This window comes from Peromyscus leucopus, chromosome X, assembly GCF_004664715.2.
Source record: "Peromyscus leucopus breed LL Stock chromosome X, UCI_PerLeu_2.1, whole genome shotgun sequence".
Classification (NCBI taxonomy): domain Eukaryota; kingdom Metazoa; phylum Chordata; class Mammalia; order Rodentia; family Cricetidae; genus Peromyscus; species Peromyscus leucopus.
Window position 1 is genome coordinate 14,360,396 of NC_051083.1, and position 25,553 is coordinate 14,385,948.

The following is a 25,553-nucleotide window of genomic DNA, read 5'->3' on the forward strand; positions in this document are numbered from 1 at the left end:
ATCAATGAAAAATATAAATTGAGCCTGGGCTCGTGGCACATGCCTATAATCCCAGCTACTCTGGAAGCCGAGGGAGGAGGATCACTTGACTCTAGGCTTTGTGGACAATTGAGTGCTGTGCAAATCTGTTGGGTGTCTTCACTACATTTGGCATCAATATGGTGATCTTCCAAGAGTCAGGGACCACTAGGTCCCCTAAGGAGGGCTGAACTTGTCCAGGTCAGAAAAAGTATAGATTGAGCTTTAGCAAAATGAAAACTGATCATCTAGTATCAATTAAGAAAATGAAAAGACAAGCCAGTCAGTGAGAAGAAGATATTCACAATACATTTGTCTCATAAGGGACTTACATTCAGAATTCATAAAGAATGCTTTCAATAATAAAATGAAAAACAATCTAATTTAAATCTGCATAAAAAATTGAAAAGAGTGGTTGTTAGATGGGGTTGGGGGCTAGGGATATGAAATTTTAGTTAGGAGGAATAAGTTCCAGAGATTTATTGTACAATGTGATAACTATAGCTAACAATATATTATACCCTTGGAAAATTCTAAAATTACATATAAATTGTTCTCACTACAAAATAATAGCTGTGAGAGGTAATGAATATGTTAATTAGCTAGACCAGTCATCCTACAATGTGTATATACTTTGAAATAGTATGTGTACATACTAAATACATACAATTTAGTTGAAATTAAAATGAATACATAAATTAGCAAAAGATATGAAAAGACCCTCATGAAAGAAAATACAAGAAGACCAATAAGTACATGAAAAGGTGTTCAACATCAAATACAAATTAAAATCATAATATGATGCCACTCCATAACCACTAAAAAAAAGTAGTATTTAATTTTGGTGAGGATATAGATGAACTGAAACTCAACTTTCATGTGGGAATGTAGAATTGTGCAACTAGGTTGGAAAAAATGTTGTTTTCTCATAAAGTGCTACTTAGTAACTGTTGTATAACCATTGACTCTACTCCAATGTATCCCACAAACAGACTTGTCAAGAATGGTTAAAGTTGCGGGGCGGGGTGGGGGGGCGGGCGGGTGGGGAGGGTTTGGGGGCTTGGAGGTTTTGGGGGTAGGGGGTGGGGGGTGGGGGGGTGGCCTTTAATATGCCTTTAATCCCAGCACGCCGGAGGCAGAGGCAGGGGGATCTCTGTGAGTTCAAGGCCTGCCTGGGCTACCAAGTGAGTTCCAGGAAAGGCACAAAGCTACACAGAGAAACCCTGTCTCGAAATAACAAAACAAAACAAAAAAGAGAGAAAAAAAAAAGGAAAAATGCCTCTACAAGACCTGGTTGTAGGCAAGACTGTAGGGCATTTTCTTAATTAGTTACTGATGGGGGAGGGTCCAGCCTACTGTGGGTCGTGCCATCCCTGGGCTGGTGGCCTTGGGATCTATAAGAAAGCAGGCTGAGCAAGCCATGGGAAGTAAGCCAATAAGAAGTATTCCTCCATGGTATCTGCATCAGCTCCTGCTTTCAGGTTCTTCAGTTTCTGCCTAGGCTTACTTCAATGGACTGTGATTCAAGATATGTAAACCAGATAAAACTTGTCCTCCCCCAAGTTTCTTTTGGGCATAGTGTTTCTTTTATCATAGCAGTAGAAAAGAAACTCAAATATACATGAAATAACACATAGAAATAAAGAAAACTAAATGAAAATAATCTGATAGTTTGTTTCCTTCCTTGATAATCAGTTATGAGTTTCTTTATATAACATCACTTTTTTTTTTTTTTTTTGGTTTTTCGAGACAGGGTTTCTCTGTGTAGCTTTGCGCCTTTCCTGGGACTCACTTGGTAGCCCAGGCTGGCCTTGAACTCACAGAGATCGGCCTGGCTCTGCCTCCCGAGTGCTGGGATTAAAGGTGTGCGCCACCGCCGCCCGGCTCACTTTCTTAATGTTTAAACTATGTATATATGACTGTGGTTAGGTGCACACAATTGTGGATGTACACAGAGGCCAGAAGAAGGCATTGGATCCCATGGATCTGGAGATTGAAACATTTGTGATCTGCCTGGCACAGGTGTGGTGATATTTTATTTGTATGTTAATAAATAAAGTTTGTCTGAAGATCAGAGGAAACAGCAAACCATTTACACAGGTCAGGGAGGGGTAGCACACACCCTTAATCCGATGGGTCTCTGTGTGTTCAAGGGAACAGAGCCAAGCCTGGTGACACAAACCTTTAATCCCAGTACCAACCATAGAGACCTGGAGGTCTGTTCAGACAGGCAGTGACAAGGAAGTGAGGTAGCTGGGGTAAGAGCCAATGAGAGGGCAGAACAGCAAGGCAATAAAGATGCAGGTTAGACAAGAAGAAGCTGGTTCTCTTGGGAACCTATAGTGGCATGGTGAGCGAAGACTAGTTGGTGGCTATTCCTATTTCTCTGATTTCTACAGCTTTCACCCCTATATTTGGCTCTGTGTTTCTTATTTAATAAGACCCTTTAGAAATTCGGCTACACACAGGTGCTGGGAATCAAACGCTAGTCCTCTGCAAGAGCACTAGGCACTCTTATCCAGGTCCTGTATGAGTTTCTTAGACATTTTTGGATACTGACCTCTTATCAGATACATGGTTTGCAAATATTTTCTCCTATACCATACCTTTTTTTCTGTCAGCTTTTTCTCTTGATGTGTAGCAGACTTTTACTTTGTCACAGTCTCATTTGTTTATTTCTTTCTTTCCTGCTGTGTGCTTGAGTTCATTGCCAGACTGATGTCAAGGAGCATTTATCCTACATTTCTTTAGGTTTGACACACGTTCAGCTCTTACATTAGAGGCTTTAATCTATTCCAGGCTAGTTTCTGGATATTGTGTCAGACAAGGGTCACATTTTTCTTTGACATATGAGCACCCAGTTTTCTCAGCACTACAGAAACACAACTGGTTCTTGTGTGCTGATTCTGTGAGTACAACTTTGCTTGCAAGTTCTACAAGTATTGGGTGCTGTCTCTGGGGTTTTCTGTATGGAAGATCATGCCACTTTCATGCAGAAAGTCTTACTTCCTTTTTTCTCCTTTTTTTGCCCATTGTTCATTGCTCTCACTAGAACTTCCTGTGCTATTGGCAATAGAAGTGATGAGTGAGTGCTTTTGTGTTATTTCTTATCTTAGAAGTAGGGCTTTTAACTTCTCCCCATTAAGTATGATGTTAGCTGTGGATTGGTCATCCATGGCTTTTATTTCATTGAAGCTCCTAACTTGTTGTTGTTGTTGGTTTTTTGTTTGTTTGTTTGTTTTATCGGGGACTATGGGGGTCCAGCCCCTTGATAGTCCCCTCCCAGGGTCCGGGAAGAATCTACAACCAGCTGATAATTAATCTTTAATGGGAAGAAATGAATCTATGTACACGAAACTCCTTAGTCCATATACTTTATTATTCTGTGACAGTTACAAGCTTTTATTCTGCTCTCATATTTAGGTCATCTTTAGCCTGATTTCTCTCTACACTTGTCTGCGATCCCCTCTATGTTCTATCTTAATTCCTTCATCTAGTTCTGTTCCTTCTAGGTTCTCATCTATCTAGTTCTTTCCCCTATCAGCTCCTCTCCCGTCTCCTTCTCTCTCATCTGGCTCTTCCTCATCTTGTTCTTCCCCATCTGGCTCTTCCTCATCTTCCATCTCGTTCCTCTTGTCCTCTCTTCTAGCCCTTCAATCTAGTTCTTCCCCATCTCAGTTTGTTCCTCTCAAGTTCTTACCCATCTAGTTCTTCCATTCTCTCTTCTTCTTGCCTCCTGGAAGTCTCGGTATATAAAGGGAGGGTCCGAGCTAAATTGTGTAAAGCTATTACTTAACGTCCACCTCTCCTAGGCGGTGTCTCCTTGTGGAATTTACCGTAAGTCAGAAGATTTGCATGTGGGCTGTTATCACTGTTAGTCCACCTGGGACTAACAGTGGGCTCCCACTTGTGTGGTGTTTCCTGTAGTCCTTGAAAGTGGCCAAGGGAGATAATCTGATTCCAGAGAAAGCCTTTCCTGAGGCTGTTCTCCAAATACCTGGAATGTGTATGTCCAGAGAGTGATCAGTCTACACTGTTAGCCCTTCTTAGTGAAAAATCAATTGAGAAAACTATGAAGGCACACATGATTTTCATAACAGAAGACAGCTGATATATAACAAGCCAAGTAACACCAAAAACTCCTTGGGATTTGGCTTCCTCTGGGGGAATTCCCTGATTCCTCCAGGTAGTGACTTTGCCATAACCAGCTGAGTTCTTATGATATTCCTGCGACCCGCAGCATTGTTTGTTTGTCTTGGTTATTCAAGACAGGGTTTCTCTGTGTAACATCCCTGGCTGTCCTGGAACTCACTCTGTACACTAGGATGGCCTTGAACTCACAGAGATCCACCTGCTTCTGCCTCCCAAGTGCTGGGATTAAAGTTGTGCTCCACCACTGCCTGGCTTGAAGCTCCTAACTTATTTGCTTATTTTTCTGAGACTTTGTAATCATTGAAAGGCAATTCTCTACTAAAAAGGCAAATAATATGAGTTTTTAAATGTGCATAGGATCTAAACAGTTGTCTTTTCAAAAAAAGACATGCAAATGACAAGCAGGTATGTGAAAAAGGAGTTAACATGACTGGTTATCAGGGATATGCAAATCAAAATCCTAATGAGATATACTACCTGTTAGGATAGCTATTATCAAAAAGATAGGAGATAGTGAGCAGTGGTAAGGATGTGAAGAAAGGATAACTCATATACTTCTCATGGGGCTGTAAATAGGTTTTTATGGAAAATGGTATAGAAATTCTTCAAAAATCATCTGGGCAGTGGTGGCAAGTCCCATGCACTTGGGAGGCAGAGGCAGGCAGATTCTCTGTGATTTTGAGGCTCACCTGGTCTACAGAGTGAGTCCCAGGACAGCCAGGGCTATGCAAAGAAACCCTGACTCACCTCCACAAAAAAAAATCCAAATTAAATTGGAATTATAATTTTTGTTTGCCAATTTCACACATGATAGAGTCTTCTAGGAAAAGGGAACCTCAACTGAGCGATTGCCTGTAAACACAATGGAGGGGTATTTTATTGATTATTGATTGATGCAAGGAGGGCCCAGCTCACTGTGGATGTTGCCATCTGTCTTTGTTACTTTTTTGTTGCTGTGAAGAGATACCATGACAAAAGAACTTATAAAAGAAAGTATTCTAGAGGGTCAATGTCCATGACCATCACGGGGGAGGCGGCATGGCAGCAGGCAGGCATAGCACTGGAGCAGTAGCTGAGAGCTTACTTCATTCATTAAGTATGAGACAGAGAGAGCTAAGTGGGAATCGCTTGGGCTTTTGAAATCTCAAAGCCTGCCACTAAAGACACACTTCCTCCAACAAATCCCCACCTTCTAATCAGCCACAAATACTTCTGGAGTCACAAATAGACTGGAGACCAAGCATCCAAATATATGAGCTTATGGAGGCCATTCTCATTCAAATCAACACACTATCCCTGGGCAGGTGATCCTGGGTGGTACAAGAAAGCAAGCTGAGCAAGCAAGCCATGGGGAATAAGTCAGTAAGCAGTGATCCTCTATGGTTTCTGTTTCATTCAGTTCCTGCCTTGAGTTCTTGCCCCGATTCCACTCAGTGATGGATTACTATTGTGGGGATGTGTAAGCTAAACAAACCTTTTTTCCTCCTAAGTTGATTATGGTCAGTATATTATCACAACAACAGAAAAAAACTAACTAGGACATATGCAATCCAACAGTTTCTAGCTCTGCTATATATTCAAAAGAAATAAAACCAGCATCTCCAAGAGAGATCTCCATTCACATGCTCTTTGTATTATTATTCAATGTAGCCAAGACTGGGAAAATGGTCTAAGTGTCTTCTGATAGATACTTCACAATAGGTAAAGAAAATGTGTTCTATGTGATTATTACTTAATGATTATAAAGAAGGAAATCATAGCATTGGTGAAATGGAATAAACCAGAAGACATTGTGTTAAGTGGAATAACCCAGAATTAGAAAAGAAATATTGCATGATTTTATTTATATGTGCTCTAAGCATTGTCAAAGTTTTAGAAATAATGGGTAGAATAGTGGTTTGAGCAGCAGAAAGTTGGACAAAATGGAGAAATGTTGGACAAAGGGTATGCTTTTGAAGTTTATTCCATGACCAAGTCCAGGGGAGCTAATATACAGCATGATTCCTGGTAGCCGTGTACATTTCATTGTAGTAAGCACAGCACAATGCATATGTGTATCAAAGAGTGCATGTCGTCTCATGCTATTGCTTTTCCTCATCATATTTTGTTGCAATGAACATTAACAAGCACTTACTATAAACCCAATACTATGGAGCTAAGCATTTTCTATGCATGTTCTCATTTAATCTTTACAACCATCCATCAAGTAGGTATTGCCATGTTATCTCAAAAATAAGGAAGGCGGGACTGGAGAGATGGCTCAGCATTTAAGAAGAGCACTGACTGTTCTTCCAGAGGACCCATGTTCAATTCCCAGCACCCACATGGCAGCTCACAACTGCATGTAACTGCAGTTCCAGAGGATCCGACACCCCCCTCTCATACAGACATACATACAGGAAAAACACCAATGCACATAAGAAAAAAATAATTTTTTTTAATATAAGGAAGTTAAGGAAAAGAAAGCCTAAATAATTTGCTCTGGACCTGGGACTTGAATTCATTGCAGAAAACCTCCAAATTATCCTCACGTCACTATTAGTATTTTTAAGCACTTATCAATAATAACCAGATATAAACAATTATAACTTATTTAAGATGTAAAAAATCATGATGCAGTAAATGAAAATATTGCCCAGCATACACTTTAAAACACACACTTGTCTGTGGCAGATCCTCAAAATGGACCCTGTAGACACTACACAGTTGAATAACATTTGCACCCTGGGGTTACAATTACCCACCCAATGTAAAGAAAACAAAAACTGGTGGGTGGCAGTGGCGCATGCCTTTAATCTCAGCACTCAGGACGCAGAGGCAGGTGGATCTCTGAGTTCAAGGCCAGCCTGGTCCACAGAGCGAGATCCAGGACAGGCGCCAAAACTAGACAGAAAAACCCTGTCTCAAAAAACAAACAAACAAACAAAAAATAAAAGGAAAGGAAAGAAAGTCTTTTCTAAAATGCACTGCAGCAGGCCTTGACCTCCTGAGGGTTTCTATCAACTGTGAGTATTGTGTCTCTGTGCATCTCTCTGCGCATCTCTCTCTCTCTCTCTCCTCTCTGTGTGCTGTGTGTGTGTGTGTGTGTGTGTGTGTGTGTGTGTGTGTGTGTGTGTTTAGTGTTCCTTAGAGGAGTGCGCTGCTCTCAGCCTTTGTCAGAGAACCTTCTTTCTGCATTAGGTGGCAGTGAGTGCAAACACTTGCAACTGCTCCATGTGACAGAGACTATGTGACCCACTTCCAAGGAAGGTATCTAGATAACTGGTCCAAGGCTCAGGGAACACTGCAGAAGATGGTTGGAGACATGGAAGGCAGAAGAGGGGAGGCACGCGGTGAAATGCTGTTTTCTGGACGATATGGCTGCTGTGCCCACGAGCGCAGAGCAGCAGTAGCTATTTGCACAAGACCTGCAGCACAAAGCATTGCGTTGTCATTGGGGGAGGGACTCAGGAGTGATACCCTGTGAAATACACAGCTTTGTATTTTTTGGTTCTTAGTGATACATCTTCAAAATGTGTTTGTGAGTAGAAATTATCCTTGTTCCTCTTCATGACGGCATAATGAATCATTATGGGAATATATTCCTTGTCCAAACAATCCTCTGTATTGGATATATGGGTTATTTAAACTGTTTTATTGAGTCCTAATGTGATTTAAAAATATAAGTTTTATATCAATGATACCCTACTGTTCCAAAAATTTGTATGTTTTTGCATTGCTTGGAAAAACCCAAGTGCCTTAGGAAGTCTTTTTTTCTTTTTCTTTTTTGAGACAGGGTTTCTCTGTGTAGTTTTGGTGGCTGTCCTGGATCTTACTCTGTAGACCAGGCTGGCCTTGAACTCACAAAGATCTGCCTGGCTCTGCCTCCTAAGTGCTAGGATTAAAGGCCTGAGCTACCACCACCCGGCTTAGGAAATCTTTTAAAGCCCATCAAATCTACCTTTTTATACTTGTCCCCTGTTCCCACCACTTGATATCCTGTGTGGGAATCATAAAGGATCTTCTTTTAAATTAAAAAAAGACATTTATTACTTGTATGGGGGTTGTTGTCCTATGTATGTTTGTGGACATACATGTGGCACAACATGTGCATGGAGGTCAGAGGTTCTCTTTTTCCTTTTTGTGGGTCCCAGGGATTGAATCAGGTGTTCAGTTTTGGTGGCAGGTGCTTTTAGCTGCTGAGTCATATCATTGGCTCTGCCTTTTCCTTTATAGAACTTGCCCCGCACATTCCTCATGCAATTCCTCCAACAATAATCTTCCCACCTCTTCTTGCCGTCCTACCTCTGACCTCCATGTTGGTTCTCAGATTGTTCCCCAATCACTGTAACAAACCATTCTCTTCCAGGACTTCTTTCTGGCTGCCATCTCTACCCATACCTTCCTCTAAGTCAAATTAATCCCTTTCACCCCAGGACTCCTAAACCACACTAGGATTTTCAGAGTTCATTTTTTCCCAATTTACAGAATGCAGTATTTTCTGGTTATTTGTGTATACAACCCCCCAGCAGATTATGGAGAAGCAATTCCTGTTCAGGGCATTCACGGCTAAGCAACCAATGTGTACTCCTTCAATGGTTTGTTTATGTTAAATGCTGCGGGCCGCAGGAATATCATAAGAACTCAGCTGGTTATGGCAAAGTCACTACCTGGAGGAATCAAGGAATTCCTCCAGAAGACGCCAAATTCCAAGGAGCTTTTGGTGTTACTTGGCTTGATATATATAAGTTGTCTTCTGTTATGAAAATCATGTGTGCCTTCACAGTTTTTCCAATTGACTTTTCCCTAAGAAGGGCTAACAGTGTGTGGACTGATCACTCTCTGGACATACACATTCCAGGTATTTGGAGAACAGCCTCAGGAAAGGCTTTCTCTGGAATCAGATATCTCCCTTAGCCACTTACAAGGACTAACAAGTCTCCTGATTTAAGGTAAATTCCACAAGGAGACACCGCCTAGGTCAGGTGGACTTTAAGTAATAGCTTCACACAATAGCTCGGACCCTCCTTTCTTACAGCCTTACTAACTTTATAGACCTCTAACTCTTACCTAACCACTTCTAGGAATATTTAGATAACCTTCTGCGATGACAGTTATGCTCAGCCCAAACCCCAGTTCAAGCCTCCCTGTAATTATCGTCATTGGCAGCATCCAGCCATGTCCATCACCAGATGGAGGAAAGTACCTTATCAGAGATACCTCTGTACTCTCTAAGAACAGACTTAAGCATCCAGGCTACCTGTTAGAGAAGGCCTGATGGATGTGCCAATTAAGCTTAACTTCCTCCTTTCCAAAATCTTACCTCCAGTTCCAGATCTCCCTTTATTTATTTCTTTTTATTTATTATGTATACAGTGTTCTGCCTGCATGTGTCCCTGCAGGCCAGAAGAGGGCACCAGATCTCATTGCAGGTGGTTATGAGCCACCATGTGGTTGCTGGGAATTGAACTAAGGACCTCTGGAAGAGCGGTCAGTGCTCTTAACCTCTGAGCCATCTCTCCAGCCCCCAGATCTCCCTTTAACTATCTATCACCAGAGCCATCTAGCTGTACACAGGTTGCCTAGCGACTGAGCATACTTCCCCCACCCTGAAGAAAAAAGGGCAGATAGCTTGGAGAGATAGGAGCCACAGGAAAAAAGAAGGCAGTTTTATTTTCTCCCATTGACCTAGCAACTTATAGATTCTTAACATTTTCTACTAATCACGTTTAAGACTATAGTTGAGCACATAAGGTCCCTCTTCTTAGATATTACCCAAATTTAGCCTTTAGTTAATTCATTTCCCCATTGGTCACTTCCCTTTGGAGTTACAAATGATAATTAATGGTTATTGCCTCTCTATGTGATTCTTATCACCCCTCCATTTGACCCTGGAAGCCTGGCTTTGCACTGCTAAGGGAATACTGCTTGTAAGTGTATATATACCAGGACTTCCAGGGCATTGGAGGACGGAGAAGAGAAGAGAGAATGGAAGAACTAGATGGATAAGCACTTGAGAGGAACAAACTGAGATGGGGAAGAACTAGATTGAAGGGCTAGAAGAGGAACAAGATGGAAGATGAGGAAGAACAAGATGAGAGAGAAGGAGACAGGAGAGGAGCTGATATGGGAAAGAACTAGATGGATGAGAACCTAGAAGGGTCAGAACTAAAAGAAGGAATTAAGTTAGAACTTAGAGGGGACAACAGATAAATGTAAGGAGAAATTGGGCAAGAAAGGAGCTAAAAATGAGAGCAGAATATAAGCTTGTAGAGAGAGAACCGACACAAAATAGTAAAGTATATGGACTAAGGAGTTTCGTGTATATAGATTCATTTTTTTCATCAAAGATTAATTATCAGCTGGTTGTAGATTCTTCCCAGACTCTGGGAGGGGACTATAGAGGGGCTGGACCCCGTAGTCCCTGTTAGTTAAATGTCTGTAAAAATAAAACACACACAAGAACCAGGGCCTTATGACTGGAAAAATGAATGCATGTCACTCATCTTTGACTTACTTTGGTTTGCTCTTCTTGATGGGAGAGGGGCCCAAAGCAATTCCTGAAGAAATAAGAATTCTCTGAACAATTGAAGGTTGTTATTTTTGTTTCTAACAGCATATTTATGTAGTTTAAAAATTACCATGCTTTGACACATCTTAAGAGCTTTCTGCCAACTGAACTAAATTTCAAATTAAGTTAGTTAGGGTCTATCCAGAATCACTGCCAAATACCTGCAGAGTTCAAATGGTTTCTTGGTAACATGATGCCACCATTTTTTAATTAATTAATTTTTTTGTGCATATGTATGTGTATGTGCGTGCGTGCGTGCGTGCGTGTGTGTATGCATGCCAGAGTACACATGTGGAGATCAAAGGACAGCTTGCAGAAGTTGGTTCTCTGCTTGGGTTCTGGGGACCAAACTCAACCAAGCTGCAGAACCTTCACCTGCTGAATCATCTCGCTGGCCCAAGAGCAATATTTAAATTCAATAATGACCCAATTCACCAAGATGGATATATTAAATAAGTACATATTTTGTCTAACACTTTCACCTTAAAAAAACAAATCTGCTGGTAGTGGTGGTGGCGGAGGCAGCATGTACACCATTAATCCCAGCACTTGGGAGGCAGAGGCAGGAGGATCTCTCTGAGTTCGAGGACAGCCTGGTCTACAGAGTGAGTTCCAGGACAGGTAGGGCTGTTACACAGAGAAACCTTGTCTCAAACAAAACAAAACAAAACAAAACAAAAACAAAAAAGGAGGGGGGAATATAAGAGTATCTTTATTATTGCCCAGTGAAAGTGAGTTGGAAGATTCAAGCCATTTTGAGGTCTCTTTAACAGATATATATATAAAAATCTGTTAAAATTAAAGCTAGTTGTGGTGGCACACACCTTTAATACAAACACTCAGGCAGCAGAGGCAGGTGGATTTCTATGTGTTCCAAGCCAGCCAGGATCACATGTAGACAATCCTTAGAAATGCTTGTTTCTGCTGTAAGAATATAGCAACTTCTGCTCTGCTCGTTACCTAAGGAAACAATTAATGAGCTCTTTTAAGGAATTTCTTGGGTCACTGAGAAGGCTCAATGGATAAAGGTGCTTGCTACCCAGCCTGTGACCTTAATTCAGTCCTGGACTTCACATGGTATAAAGAGAGAATTGACTCTCACAAGTTGTCCTCTGACCTTGCTCACATACGTACACACTAAATAAAGGAAGAAAATATTTTTATTTTATATTACCAGACTTCAAAGAAAACTCTCTGAGGTCATATCAACACTGAAAAGATTGTCAAGTTCTAAATGACATGAATTACTTTGGATGGGCGAGCAACCATTAATCACGGTGGTTTCATATCAGGCTTATGTACAGGGCATGAAGTCTAGTCATGAAAATAAAACAAAAAATTAGAAACATAAAACTTCTCAGTGGCCATCCCAGACTTGATTAAAAATGAACAGAGGCCAGGCTAGCCCAGACACAGAACTCCTATTTGTAGCAGTATTCCTACCACTTGACAAATATTTGTTGAATTTACAAGTATGTATTAGGGATATTATAAAGGAACAAAGGCTGCTGGATTTGGTGGCAACTTGTATGTGGGAGGCAAAGGAGAGGAGAGAAAACGATATGATGGCATTGTGAACCTGGACTGTTAAGGGGCCTTCTAACAATAATATCGATAAGAATTTTAAGGTAGGAATGTTGTCTTTTTGTGGGCAATGAATTAACCTTCAAAAGCACCAAGTTATCCTCCAGAAACTGCATATTAATATTGGGAAGTCACGTATTAAGGGCAAGAAACAGAGGTGAAGATTTGTGGATCAGAATTCCAAGCAATGCTTAAAGAATGAAGCAAATGGTTCCACCCATGGAGGAAACTGTATCATGGGCAATTTCCCACAGTCCCCGAGCAGCACTGTTAATGAACACTATTACAGGGACATTTTTGTTGACCTTATTAGAGTTGTTCTCCCATTAATGGTAGAAGATGCTCTATAGAGATCAGTTGCAAAGATACCTCAATTTGGAGAACCATAAGAATCCCCAAGTCATCTGTTACATTTGTGATCAAATGAAACATGGTCAATGCATAATCTATTCCACGTTTAAAGCTTACGTTTTCTGGAAACATTGATCTGGCTGTCTCTGAGGCAGTCAGAGCAGAAACTTCTTGTGAATCAGAGCTGCTACGGCTGAATTTTATGGAGACTCTCTTCCAGTTTTGCGTTTAAATCCCTTCCTGCCATCCTGCACCACGAGTTGTAAAGTGCTCCGTAACCTTATGCCCGAGAGAATTGAGAGGCTCTGCTGAGACTGGAATCTTACTCAGGTAAAACAGGTCTCCAGCAAGGGCTGCTGAGTGGTGATACATCACACAGCTCTCTCAGGCTCCCTGCGTCACCTCCATGGTGTTCTCTGCTCCAGCTGCAAGATAGGGGAGCTTCCAATGAGCACCAGACTGAGATCTCCCATGTGGTAGCATACACAAGTGCATTAGCTGCTGAGCAATAGGCCTAGTCTGCAGCCTAATTATTAACATTGGAGAATCGGCTGCTAGGCAAATTCAGGGATAGCTTCTATGACATTTAAAAATATGGATTTTTTTTCTCCTGCTACTTACTAGACAGACCTATTGCATATTCCTCTCTGGATATACGTACAGGCAGTGTGACTGGAGAAACCATCTCCACGGTGACTATCATGACTATTGATCACATCATGGATGAGCATATTCTACTGAGGATAGTCTGTGAAATACATCTTAAAGAATAAATCAAAGAAATATATTATTATTGTTATATATTAATACTGTTATTAATTGCATTTATTTAAGCACTTAGATATTAGAGTCTGAAAAGCCAAGCAAGCATCACAAGACATTCCACATTCTGTTTAGATAAGGCACACAGACATATTAGAAATACCTCTCACACATGCAATCAATAGGCCATAATGATTCATAAATATAAGAGAGTTCACTTAAAAGCATAACCTTCCAGCCCCTGAAAAATATTTTTGGAGTTCCACAGATCTGCTAATGTGCATTTGAGAGAATAATTTAGGATGGACCTATCACTGAATGCTGAAGAATGTGGGTTACCTTTCCAAACAAGAATTTCTTCCACTCCCTGCCTGATAAACGAACCTCATCTGAACATTTTGGCTCTGGGGAGGGTGGGGGGTGACCCTAGCACCAGATTCGACATTTTCCTGCAGTCACCAACAGCTTCTGAGCTAAGCCCCATCCTGCCTGTGGTTAGCACTGTCATGTTGCTCAAGGGAAGCCAAGGACCAATGCCTCCACTGAGCGCTCAGCAGATCATGGGAGGAAAAGCATCTCTTTCAGACATGTGCCAGAGAATTGGTTTGGAGTCTCTTCTCAGCTCAAGAGAGTCTGCTCGCTCATCAAGCACAGGGCCTGATCTCTTACTCACTGATTTGAGATTCATTTTGTACTGTTCTACAAGGGGAAAACAAATATGTTCAAAATTATTCACTCCATGATCTTATGTCTTAGCCATTGGCCTTAAAAAATTTTAAAAATACCTGGGACAAAGTGGCTGTAAAAAAATTAATGAGCACAAATAATTGACAAACGAATGTTTGGACAATAACACCAACAACAATACTTTATGTCAGAATATTTTAATCTAGGAAATGCTCCATAAGTTACTTTTCATAACTACATAGGATATTTAAATCTCAGCACCAAGCAACGAAGTGTACTAATACTTTTATAAATTATAAGTAACTAATACTGGGAACAGATTAGTTTAAAAGCCAACTTTACAGATGACATTATTTTAAACAAATGAAAATCATTCTTTTAGTAATTTAATGTCGACACCAATATGCCAGAAAGATAGACAATTTGACCCAGTCTTTAAAGTTGTCTTCATTGTTAATTTCCATAAAAAACCTTAACATTGTCTAATTATAGGGTTCTGCATTCATTGATTTCACTAATTCACCTGCTTTATCTGAGAGCCTCTCCTGAATTGATAAATCTAAACTGCACAGTTTTCTAAACTGCTAAGCTCAGGAGAAATCTTGAAGGTGGCCAGATGGTGGTTGAATCTTTTGCACCCACATAGCACCATCTACTGTAACTTTGCATTATTGAATTTATTGTCTCTTCCTCTAAATCGTGATGTGATGTTCTGACTCCCTTTCTCTGTGCCCTGGCATGATTTGATCCACCAAAGACGTGTATTGTATCCCTGGATAAACTGAGGAACTCAAGCAATTTTGGTGGTAGACTATGAAGCAAGAGTTCAAACCTCAGGGCACTGATCCATTTTGTGATTAGGAAGTTCCTCAGACCACCAGGCTCATCTCAAAGTCTGCTGTTGCATAAGCTGTGCTCTTTCCAGAAACATCCCTAAAAGGAATGAGGAATCATATATGGAAAACATGTGAAATCTTTACAATTGTTTTTTTTTTCCAGGAAGAATGTGTATTCACATGATCCCCACAACTGATCATTTTATCATGTATCTGCCTTCCTGAAGTAATAAGACATAAAGGGCATAAAATCAATTTTTTTTCTACTTGTCCAGCACAGATAGATACTTACCTGGGCTCAGTAGACCTTACTAAGAATTCCATGTAATGTTCAAAAAAACCTTGGCTATAGATAGGGAGATGCCAAGAGATGGAATGATGGGAGAAACATGTGATCACTGTAGCTATTACTAAGGTCCTGACTTTTGTTTGGGGCTCTGGCTTCTTTGCAGGTGTTTGTTATGTTTCTCTGACTAACCAAACAAACAGAATGAGGATTTAAAGTAGGTCAACAGTGCACCAGTGACAGAGTTCATCACGGACCAGTTCCTTGTTGCTGCAGTCTCGTGCCAGAAGCCAAAGAAGGGAAGAAAAATACTACATTGACTTGACTGTTGTAAACTGAAGGATTTTCATCTAGGGAGCTTTTGCCAAATGAGGCAACAAAAGCTATACCATCAAGACTAGTTAGACACTATTTGCCTAGTTTTCTGTCACCAAATGTCTTGGCTATTTTTCTTATTGTTGTGGCAAAATGTCTGACAAGCAGCAACTTCAAGAAGGAAGATTGATTTTTTTGTTTTTGTTTTTCAAGACAGGGTTTCTCTGTGTATCTTTTGTAGCCTGTCCTGGAACTCACTTTGTAGACCAGGCTGGCCTCGAACTCACTGAGACCCGCCTGCCTCTGCCTCTCGAGTGCTGGGATTAAAGGCGTGCGCCACCACTGCCCGGTGAAGATTGATTTTTGAATCTCAGTTTGAAGGCACAGCCCATCATGGTAGAAAGGGATGTTAATAGGAATATGAGGCAGCTAATCACAGGCTTGACAGGAAGCAGAGAGAAATATGGGTTCTGGTGCTCATGGCACTTTTTCCTTTCTTCTCTTTTTTATCCAGCATAGCATCTCAGGCCAGGAGATTCTACTGCCAGGTGTGTCTTCCCTCTGTACCTTTACCTGTCTGGAAATTCACCTCTAGGTAATTTCTTCCCTTTCTTTCATTGTCTTAGATTTATTTGTGTGTGTGTGTGTGTGTGTGTGTGTGTGTGTGTGTGTGTGTGTGTGTGTATGTATGTGTGCGCGTGCGCGCGCGCGCACGTGTACTCTCATATGTCTGTCTGTCTGTCTGTGTCTGTGCCTATGCCTGTGTGTGTCCACAACTGCACATGCAGACCTAAATTCCAGTCGTCTGCAAGAGCAGCAAAAACTCTTAACTGCTGGAGCCATTTCCCAGCTGCCCACCCCAGGTGATTTCAAATCTAGTTAAGCTGACAATGAAAGTGAACTATCACCCTGAAGAACTTTCTCTGTCTTGATGTGAAGCTGCAGTGCCCATGACACAAAACTCTAGCCCTCCTCCCACCAAGAGACCAACAAAAGAAACTTCATGCCGGGCGGTGGTGGCGCATACCCTTTAATCCCAGCACTTGAGAGGCAGAGGCAGGCAGATCTCTGTGAGTTCGAGGCCAGCCTGGTCTACAGAGTGAGTTCCAGGACAGGCTCCAAAGCTACACAGAGAAACCCTGTCTTAAAACCCCCTCCCCAAAAAGAGAAACTTCACTTCCTGCTAGCACTATTCATGATAGTCCCACATTAGAAACACTCCAAATACCTATCTATGCCAGCATAGATCAATATGGTTTATTTGTGTAAAGGAATACTCTATAGCAATGAAAATGGGTGAAGTACAGCTTCCACAGCAACATGGACAAAGCTCACAAAACAACATTGTAGGACACAAAATAATTTATAATACACAGTTTCATTTCCACATAAGCCAACAAAACTAAGTAATGTTTGAGAAATTCATGCTTCATTATCATACAGGTCAGTCTAATGGTGACATTTGAGAGGACAGCACAGGGATTGAGAGGGCACATGAGCAGGGGGCTTCCCAGGAGCTGGCCGTTTATTCTCATTTCTAAATGTATTTATGATAATTCCCTTAGCTGAACATTATGATTGATACGATTTCCTGAGTTTCTGTTATATTTCACCATTATAAAAATAGAATAAAAACAATTAATGAAAACCTTCTTCTGTGTCTCCGTTGCCCACCTACTTCTCAAATATGTGACCTTAAGATCCCTAGATCAGCTCTCAGCTATTGATCCTGCTGGGCTCCATCATGTGTACTATGCTCCAATCATACTATATTCTTCAATAAGTTTGTACTTGCACTTGTACTTTTGTTCCCAAATGCACATTCCCTGCTCCAAAGGTATTCACACTCGTCATTTAAGGTATCACCAAACCGAAACAATTTCCACAGAGTCATCCATAAGCTCTTTGGCCAAACATAATGTATCTGCTGCCTCTGGCAGTGTCTTCAGGTATTCCCTGATATCAGCTGGGGCCATGACTCTTAGCTGTTTGCATACATAAGAACACTCACAGGTTGGTTATTCCTGAGTCAAGAAATACCTACCTTGTGCGTGTGCGTGCACTCATGTGCAGTTTGTGTAGGCATGTTATGATCTATATTTGGGAAAATTTTTCATTAGCACTCCTATTTTGGTTGACTACGAAATTTGTTCAGAACTACAATACTACCAAATTTTGAAGAAGGAATCACAGCAATGCAAATGTTAGACTAGGTGGGACTTAAAGCTAATCAGGGGGAAAGAAATGATTAGTTAGAGAAGATTCTTGAGAAGTTTGCTTGAGTGATTTGGAAAGCCACCAAAGGTATACTTGAACACAAAGTTCTCTTAATCTATTTTACTTAAGTCAGAACTAACTGTTCCATCTTGAGGAAGTCAGCATTACCAAGCAAAAGAAATTAGTAAAGGAATACAATCCCAAATAAGTTAGCTTTACACATGGAATCTAAAATGCATAGACACATATGCAGTATTAGATATAAAGTGTAGTTAATGGCTAACAACTGTTTAAAATTCAAAGCAATTCCAATAAAGGGAGAATGAAATGAGGCCATGTTATATTCATTAGGCAAATGGCCTCAAACATTTGTGATGTTTCCCAAACATTCAGTGAATTGTTAGCTTTGACATGTTCCAATTTCATGTCTAAAAAAAATTACTGAGAAAATTCAGTAGAAGCTATCAAAACAATATACCACAGAGTGGTGTGTGAAGAAGACCATTTCAATCTATAAAGAAGTATTTTTAAATTAGAAAGAGTAGAACGTTCTTTGTGTCTTTTTGTTCAGGATGTAGATGAAGTATAATTCAGGAAATGAAGTCATATGATTAGAAAATATCACTAACACCCCTCATTACTATGCAATGATCACTTTTTTTTAATTGTTTGGTTAGTTCCTTTATAAGTCCCTTATGCAATCTCTAGACCCAAATGATTACCTTTTTTGGAAAACTTTGAAACTGTCTGTGAATTTTTCGTACCATGAAGCACAAGATAGGTTGCTGCTTGATTTTTCCCGTGCTAGTTCGAAAGCATTGATCACTGGGGATTCTCTTAAGAGTTGTGGTGTTTGGATTTTGAACTCCAAGGCTGTTTGTTCTTTGTTCATCATTGTCACTGTGCCATTGGCAGTTTGCAAGCATTTTTAAGTTGTGGATGATGAAAAAAATGAAATAAACCATAATAAAAAATAATTTTATCCAGGTGGTATATAAATCAGCTGAAGAAATATAGCTCTTTATGGTAAATAAAAAACATGTGCATCACCTAGTGTACTAAAATGTTATTATTCATCAAATGATGGCTATAGGTGTGTCAAGATATGGATACTTGGGGCAGAAGAACATTTGGGCAGAACACTGTAATATTGCATTTTTAGTTTTGGTATACTGTGACATAATTAGAAACAAATGTATGAGGTTTATATAATATATGAAATCATAACAAATAAAACATATATTAACATATAATATTAACCTCATAATATACTAATATATATTAGGCAGAGACAAAGATCATTTCAGGTATTTCCCTCATTGGGAAGATTTTCTTTTATTTCTTTATAATTTATAGTTTGTTTAATACTGTGGGATGTTATTATCAGACTCCAACTAGGGAATTCAAAAATTAAAACTACAGTGGATACCATAACTAGAAAATACTTGATTATTAATTAATCTGAAATAAGAATGTCTAAACACATGTATGTACATATTTCTACATGTTTAGGTATGTATATATATACAATATATCTTTTTAATTTGACTAATTAGTATGATATATAAATTATTTTTCGTACTTGAAACAGAAATTTTCATCTGTGACCTTACTACATTTGTGTGTACAAATTACACTATTTTTTTATTAATATTATATTGTACGATTTTATGATTGTGGTATGTGTTTTGCTTCCAAGTCTAATTATAGCTTTAAAATATTTGTAACCTTTCTTCAACTATCCCTGTAACGTAAGACATTTAGATAATTAGTGATTTTGAACAAAAGAATGCATTTATTCGTGTGTCACTGGGCTATCTCAGTGGATTAGAGTGAGAATGTAAGGAATTGATACAGGAATGGAAAAAAAACCTTTACAATGCTACTTGTTTGCTGGTTTCAATTAGAGTGATCATTTTTTCATATTTCCTCAATTCTTTTAGTGTTTCTAATTTTACATCAATTTTATATCAAAGATAAGTGTGGCCTTCTTGAAAGTAGGTGAAAATAAAATGTTCTCATTGTGTATGACATTTACTAAACAAAAAGGAGGTGTTTCAATTTGAATTTCTGAAATACTTCTCATCCATTATTTCTGTGCTCAAAATATTTCCTGATTTGTCTAGATTCCTTATGATATATCCCAAACAAAGCTTGACATCTAATAGGAATTTTTTAAAGTGGAAAGTGCTAGTTACTTTCCTCTTCAACCCTCAAAATTTACAAATTATTTGGAATCCATTTAATACAAATACCACTCATTAAAGAGCTTATCGTGTTCATCACTGAGAATGAGAGGTTGACTTGGATTGTTTCTGATTTATTTTAAAATAAATTGTGATAAATAAAGGAATTCTCTTTGTTTCTTCTAACACCCCATTCCTCTTCTTCTTCATTTTTATTTTCTTCCTGCAAATCACAAAGGAGAGGGCAGAAGTGGTAGAAATAAGGCCTCAAAAGATTATGGGCATCTGGAAAAATCCTGGGGACTAGAAAAGATCTGTGTGAATAAAGTCCTACAACAAAGTTAGGGTGTTCTTTTTCAAGAGTGATTTAACATTAATATATGTGATATATTTAACCATTTGTTACAGGTCAGACTGTGGCTTTAAAATCTATGATTTAATGAAATCAGCGACTATAGAATCAAATGATCACATTCACAACGTCATATTTTATAATATCAGAACTCTTGATTGAATTGTGTCATGATGTGTAGGCTTAAGTTTAAGGAATACGTGCTGCATCCATGGTTACACCTCCATGAAAGTGTCAAGTGGTCAAATAGTAAAAAGAAAGGAGGGATTAGAATAGTCTGACTTGAACTGTCACTGAGCAAAAATTCATTCGATTTTGTGTTTTAAAAGACAAAATGAACAGATAATTAGTATTTATTGGTTGGATTGATAATCCTGCACCTAATGTTTGTCTTAGAGCCAAGGAAGAATGGCTGACTCAGTGAGTTAGTGTTTGGATGTGGCATTTTATTAAATAATTGAGTTTGGTCTAGAGCTCTACAATTCTGGGTCCTCATAAACAGAGCATAATATTTGTTTTGGAAGGTATTTTAGGAATTGTTAGTTCACAAGTGTGTGTGTGTGTGTGTGTGTGTGTGTGTGTGTGTGTGTGAGAGAGAGAGAGAGAGAGAGAGAGAGAGAGAGAGAGAGAGAGAGAGAGAGAGAGAGACTGTGTAGCATAGGAGGGGTAACTGTGTCAAGGTGCCTTCTCCACCTCATTCGCTTTGGGGACTGGAAAAGGGATGGTGAATGCTTTAAAGTTAGAAGATGAAAGAGCTGATAGTTTCATGGTGGTTCAGGGCATTAAGGTAATCTGGCATTTTCAATATCCTCTGGTTAATGTAAGAAATGTTTCGTGTCATGAAGCCCAAGAAGCTTCTTCTATCTTCAAAGGTGATGCCAATGTTTTGTAAAAATGAGGCAATTTGCATCCATGAAACACTCCTCCATGGTTAATGAATATTAAGTTGAACTTGCTTAATTTCTCCTTTGAACTGTTATGGTTCTCTTATCCATTAACTGATCCAAATTTACCTTGACTACATTCACTGTCGCATCCTGCTCAGATGCACAGGTATAATGAGTTTCATGTGTTTACTAGTTGCTGCATAAACATGTTTTTCATGTTTCTTCCTTTGCCTTTAATTTTTTTTGGGGGACAGGGTCTCACTATGTAGCCATGAATGTCCTGAAACTCACTGTGTAGATCAGGCTGGCCTCGAACTTACAGAGATTCACTTTCCTCTGCCTCCCTAGTGCTGGGATTAAAGGTGTGTGTCACCACTACTCATGTTTTTGTTTTTTCTAAAACCATGCCTCATGTTTTAGGATGCACCATACAGTTGAACTCATGATCATGCTGCTCATAACTTTTCAGTGCCTTCGAAACATGTCAATCACATATACTCCATTTTAGGAGAGAATTGTACAGATGAATTAAGGTTGTCCTAATAAAGTCCTTCACATTTATGTCCAAATAAAGTATATTGTGTTTTTAAAGGACAAACTGTTAGATTTTGGAATCTCCCAATTCTCTCATTATAGACCAGCTTTGTAACAAAGACAAAGATTTGGTATGCAACCACTCCCAGCCAGAATCACGTACAGACTTTCATAATTCACTCAGATATACCAGTCTAGCCCTCAATATGTGATAAAAATTGATTATCCATTTAAAGTTGTTTCATGGTCCATGCATGTGTTTCCACTGGTTTTTTAAGTGGCTTTACGCAGAATGAAATAGCATTACTTAAACAGTAAAGTATAAACATAATATGGCTCGTTTATTAAGGTCCCAATGCTGCAGCCGGAAGGCATTCCAAGCAGTCTGGATACATAGACAAAGCCAATGTCCTTGATTTCATAGCAGCTGAGACAATGGAATACTTACATGTGGATGATGACTCTCCTCTCTTTCTTCTTTAGCAGTAGGGGAGAGTCTGTGCTTTTTCCACCTCCATCTAGTCCATGATACTTTGAGCCAGTTACATATTGTTCTCATGAATCATTTGACAATAAATGTTGCTGCTAAAGTTGAATAACAGATACAAGTCCTTTTCCGTGTAAATGACTGGGGTTGCCATCCTCATTGATGGTTGGTGTCAAAAGTAGTGTGATTACTAAGACAATGAGGAGAAGAGTAAGTAAAACTGTTGGCATTTTTTTAAAATGAAATCCTTGTTAGAATAGCCAAATCTGGTGTACACTGAGCCTTGGATGTATCCAAAGCAATAGGGATATTGTTTTAGCAGGTGCTGTTTTGCCCCACCTGAGTCTATGGCCAGCTAGCCAGTTCACCTTCAATTAAGCACACTTGCAGTAGCTGTGAAAGTCTTTGAACTTTCTCTGGTTAACCTGTACATCATTCTGTCAATAATGTCAAAGATTCAATGGCAGAAGTTGTCAAATACGTTAGTATACTTGTGAGATGTATTTCTAAGATACATTCTTCCCTGTTCCCAATAGTTCCTAATGAGATTGAATGGGTCTTCCAGTTCCTAACGAGATTGAGTGAGGAGTGGGTCTCTCAGTTCCTAATAATATTGAGTGGGTGCCCCACAGTATCAACTTGCTCAAGGCTGCACACCATGCTGGCTTTCCTCCTCTTCTCGCCCCTATTAATCTTCTTGGCATTACCTCTCTAATACTCCTTACCCTCCCATTTTTTCTCTGTATATGCTTCTGAGAGAAATCAACTTCATATGTTTTAAAAAATATATTCGTTGGTCTAACCCCAGGCTGAATAAATGAGTGTCTAAAGGGAGTGAGGCCCAGAAAATGAATACTTTGAATGCATTCAATTTTCTGCATGTATAGCTCAGTTAGGGATAAGCCAACTTTCCCCTGCATTTCCTATTTTCCAGAAGATCTCAGTACTGAGAAAGGGTCTAGGAATGACGTTCAGAACAAGCAATGCTCACAGGTGCCTTCCAGCACATTCTCCTTGCTAAGACTCCCACAAACTCTAGGAGACTGTAAAATATAAGGATTAGAGCAACCTGTCCTTCTACTTTTAGATTTTCATGAGGTTACTGTGTTTGTTAATTTCCCATCTAGATGCCATGAGTTAGGCCAGTGGTTCTCAACCTTCCTAATACCTTGACCCTTTAATACAGTTCCTCATGTTGTGGTGACCATAGAATTATTTTCATTGCTACTTCATAGCTGTAGTTTTGCTACTGTTATGAATTGTAATTCAAATATCTGATATGCAGGGTAGCTCAAATGTGACCCAAAGAGTTGCAACCCACAGAAGTTGAGAACCATTGGGTTAAGCAGCAGGTTCTGAGTTGGCTACAGACCTAAATCATTGGAATGTTCTTAAGAACTGAACAGTATATTTAGAATATGGTTTGCTTGACCCTAAGGGGAAAAGTCAACCTCGCATTATGCTTTTCAAGACAGAGTACCATAAAAACCGAGATGAGGAGGAGACAGGAGCAGCAGCAGGAGTGATGAAGGGACTAGAACTGTATTAGGAAATGAGTGGGCTCCACAGAGATTCCATCTCAAAATCAAACAAGGAGAGCTTCACTACACCTACTAAAATCTCAGGAACTGAAAGGCAAAGAAATCCAAAGTGAACCTCAAAGCTGTGCCAAACCAGAAATAATAAAGCATGGGTGGTTCAGGATTCACAGTGGTCACTTTTGGAATCCATAACTAATGTGTAAAAATAATTTTGAGGTGGCAGAAGAAAATTACCTTAAAACCTAAACAGTGAAAAGACATTTTCTGAGAAAAAGCAAAAATGGGGAACTTCTTTTATGTAATTAAGAAGATACTATTGATGGAGAATCAGGACAAATTGTCATAGAACCAGGTCACAAAGAACAGATTTGTTGTAAGAATATATTTTATTCATCCATTCATTTGCTTCAATTCTTGTCTTTGAGTTTCCAGTCTTGGAAAAGTGCTGTGCTTCGCATTGGGGTTACAAAGGTGAATGGAATGCCACCCTGGCTTTTAATAAACTCTCTGATTCACAAAATGAACATCTAGGGGTTTTGGAATATGGACTGATAAAGCATTAAATTCCTGTAATGAACAGGGAGTGGATGATTAACACAATATGGGCAAGAAAAGATGTTTCCATTCCTTTTAAGCTACAAAGAACTATATAAATGTTATTTTTTAAAAAAGAATATCTTGTTAATGGATAGGGAGAGGTGAGGGATGTGGGCAAAGAGGATTATGGAAAAAGAGTGACGTTTAACACACGTCTTGAAAACTAGAAGGCCTCCAGCCAGGGAAGCAGGTAGGTAAGGCAGAGAAGCAGATAGGAAACAGACAGGTCTTTCTCTCTCCCTACATTCCTTTAAACCCAGTCCCCCAGCCTCATCGCCAGCTCTGTAGCAGACAACCTGCTGCGAACTCCACAACCTTCTCCCACACCCTTCCTCCCCACTCATCCCTACTCATCCCCTTATCCCAGCCCTCAACTCCAGCATGTTTTCACTGAGAATTCACCAGCCAAGCTAGACAGAAAAGCAAGTAGGCCAGCAAAGCACATAGGCAAGGTCAGACCTCACTTTGCCTCCTCTCCTCCATATCTCATCCCCAGCTCAATAGCACACTACCTGCTGCAGCCTTTCCTCACTCTCTCTGGTGGAACAACCTGCTTTCTTCTCTCTGGAGCAGTCCCTCAGCCCCCTCCTAGCCCATCCCCTTTCCTAAGTGTCAGTAACTAGGAACACACTTTACTGAGAACCCCCAGGGGCCACACCTATCAGGATCCCATGAGGCAATACACAGCCACCACCCTGTCCTAAGAACCAGAGAGGAAACAGAAACCAAGGAACAAAACACCCACCCAACAAAGACAGAACCAGATATCAGCACCTAGAATTATAATCAACACAGATGTCTAGACACCACTGTAAAAAAAAAAATCAATAACAATCAGAACAAAATGTCTCTACCAGAGCCTACCAATCCTTCCAAATTAGGCCCTGAGTGTTGCACAACAAAAAGACCTTAATACAGCCTTTATAAATATGATAGAGGTCCTTAAAGAGGAAATGAATAAATCCCTTAAAGAAATTTATGAAAACACAAACAGTGGAAGGAAATGAATAAAACAGTTCAATACCTGAGAGTGGAAATAGAAATAAAGAAAACTGAAGGAAATCTGGAAACGAATAACTTAAGAACTTGAACAGGCCCTTCAAAGGGAGTCTCACCAACAGAATACAAGAGATGGAAGAGAGAATCTCAGGCATTGAAAACACAATAGAAGAAATGGATACATCAGTCAAAGAAAATGTTCAATCTAAAAA